The sequence below is a fragment of the Grosmannia clavigera genome (assembly GCF_000143105.1).
Source record: "Grosmannia clavigera kw1407 unplaced genomic scaffold GCSC_125, whole genome shotgun sequence".
Lineage (NCBI taxonomy): Eukaryota > Fungi > Ascomycota > Sordariomycetes > Ophiostomatales > Ophiostomataceae > Leptographium > Leptographium clavigerum.
The window spans coordinates 61,960-65,217 of record NW_014040818.1 but is presented as its reverse complement, the minus strand read 5'-3'; positions in this window follow the sequence as shown (position 1 = coordinate 65,217).

Here is a 3,258-nt window from a genome sequence, read left to right as displayed (position 1 = left end):
AACTTTATCTTACTTACTACATCTACGCTAACTATTACTAGTTAAGCCTATATTACCTTTCTATTGCTTATCTTAGGCACAAACTAAACGCAATCAATCCTTATTACTTAGGCACGCTATATTAAGTCGTTTATTAACGCTATAAATAGCACTACCACTACGCTTATCTCTATGTTTATAAACACCGCTACTAGAAAGAAAAGTATACTTTTGCCTGCTTTTACTAATAGCACGCAAATTCCTATCTTTCTTTATTTAAGCCTAAGCACTATCTTTATACTTATATATTAAGTTTTACTTTTCTACTAGGCCCTTAGCCTAAACAGCTTTTATAACCTAGCTACTATCTCTTTTTATTATCTCTTTAACACTATGCTAGCATTGGCGGCTCTTTACTATTGCTTTCTCTATAGTAGCTTTAAACGTTCTTAACTCTTGCTTATTAAAGCCTGCTTATTGTCTGCAAAATGCACGGTATTATGTTTTCTTTTGTTGTTACGGCTATTGTTTGTTTTTTCTTTACTCTTATAAAGCATATTGCCTTCCTTTGCGTTATCTTTATATAGCCTCTTACTATTTTCTACATCTAGCAGGTTTTTTTCTTTTGCTAGCACTATTTATAAGTTGCTTATTAAAGCCGCCTTTTGCTATAGTGTTGCGTTAGCTGCATCTAGTAAGGTTTTTTCTTTACTTATAAGAGCTACTTTTTACTATAGTATTGCATTAGCTATATTTACTATCTAGTATTTTGTTAATAAGCTATTACTCTATATTTAAAGCTATATAAAAGAAAACTATTGTTCGCTTCCTTAGTAATTTTTATAGCCTAGTAACGGTCGATTTGTTTATATAGTTTGCTAAAGAACCGGTATTATATATAAGAAAACCCTATGTATACTAGCAGTTTATTAATCGCCTTCTTTTTATCCTTAAGAGTTAGTCTGCTAATAACTAGGTTTAGTCTTATTAAACGTTAAAACTTATAAATTAATTGCTTAAGCATTGTCTCTCTTATATAGTATTGTTAAAAGTGTTGCTTTATTCTATTACTAGGTAGAATTCTTATTCGACATTTTTAGTAGATTAATATTTAGTATTATTAGTTAAGATAAATCTATTTGTTAACGTTTATATTGTTTATACTTAAGTTGTTTATTTTTATTTTTTTTATATATAGTTTCTTATCTTATCTTGTTTTTATTTTTATTTTTACTATTGTTATTCTTACTTTTCTTTTCTTTTCTTTACCGCTTTTCTTACTTATTTATATATATAAGTACTAAGTAAGCTAGTTATACATCTATTTTTAGTAAGAAAAGCATAAACTATAATATTATTAATAGGTTGTATAGCTATTAACTAATTAAATTCTTATATTTAGTAAGAAAAGCATAAAGTATATTTAGTAAGATTCTATATTTAATAAGAAAAGCATAGACTATATTTAGTAAGAAAATAATAGAGTATATTTAGTAAAAAAAGCACCAACTATATTTAGTAAAAAAAGCATAGAGTGTATTTAGTAAGAAAATTATAGGGTGTATTTAGTAAGAAAAGCATAGACTATATTTAGTAAGAAAAGCATAGACTATATTTAGTAAGATTCTATATTTAGTAAGAAAGCACTAACTACTATATTTTTAATAGATCGCGCAGCTACTAGCTAATAATATTCTTATATTTAGTAAGAAAATTATAAAGTATATTTAATAAGAAAAGCATAGACTATATTTAGTAAGATTCTATATTTAGTAAGAAAAGCATATACACTAAGCATGCTAGACAAAAGATAGTTATATCTCTTTAACGTTGTTTGCGTATTAAGCGGCAAGGCTATACCCTTTTAGTGTTTAAATATTTATTTAATCTACGTAACATCTAACAAAAAGACTAGATTTTTTAATCTTTTCTTAAACTAAAGGAAAGATAAAATGCTTTATAAAAAGATTAAAGTGTATTCTATTACGCATGTTTTATTTTTACTAGCTTTAAGGTAGCTTAGTACCCTTTTTCTATCTTATAGAGAGAGACTATATAGTGCTATGTTATATAGTAATTATATTAACACCTCTTAGTTAGTGCCTTCTTTTTATTTTATAGAGAGAGACTTTGCATAGCTATATTATATAAAAATTATATTAGCACCTTCTAGTTAGTGCCTTCTTCCTATCTTATAAGGAGAGACTACGCAATGCTATGTTATATGCTAATTATATAATTAATTTATACTTAGTGCCTTCTTCCTATCTTATAAGAAGAGAGTAGTGTATATAGTTAGTGCCTTGCTACTATTCTATAAAAAGAGAGCGTTAGTTTAGTATAAAGCATACAGTTAGAAACATACTACTTACCTTTTATTTTATTTTATTTAAAAAGAAAATTAAAGTATTTAAAAGTTAATACCTTGCTACTATTTAACTAAACGTTCTTATAATCTATAAAAACAACTTTATCGCCTCTGCCTTTAGCAGCGCTACTAGCTTTATAAATGCAACCTTTAGTAGAAACTCTTTTTAAATTAACAGCTAATCTCTACCCTCTTTACCGCTATATACCTAGCAAGGCTTATTGTCTTCTTTATAAAACTACGTTATAGTCTTTTCCCCTCTTTACTTCTTCTTTATTACCGCTTTTATATAGAATCCTAGGTTAGATAAGAACTCTTATTTAAATATACGCATTCTATATAGCTTTATCTTAATATGCTATATAAGCGTTAAGAACCTTTTATTCTTAAATAAATAGGTTATATAAAAGCTTCTTTTAAATGTAAGCCTTAATTCTAGGCTATCTGTCTAGCTGCTGTCTATTGCTTACTATTACCTTTCTATAATCTTCTTTTTTGTTATGCCTTTTTTAGGCAGAAACAGGTTCCTTTTATTATAAGTAAAGAGAATATTTAACTAGAACGTTTTATGTTTACTTATTTATTCTATTATAAAGGTTTTATAAGTCTTTATATACTTTACCTTCGCATTTTTTGCTTCTTTAAGCAAGTATACGCAAGGCTACCATTAGATTCGCCGTCTTTTATTTAAGCCTTTTTAGTCTGCTTCTATATATAAGAAGCTGCTTATTATTAGCGATAGTAGTAGCTAATACGTTAGCATAAACAGTTGTAGCAGCACCGTATAAAACAATGCAAATTAGCACGCCCCTTTAAGCTTGTTTATTATCGCCGAAATCCACCGCACTATGCCGCGGTAAGGCAGATTATCCTAGCCCCTTTTCTTAGCACTACTGCTATTATCTAAGACA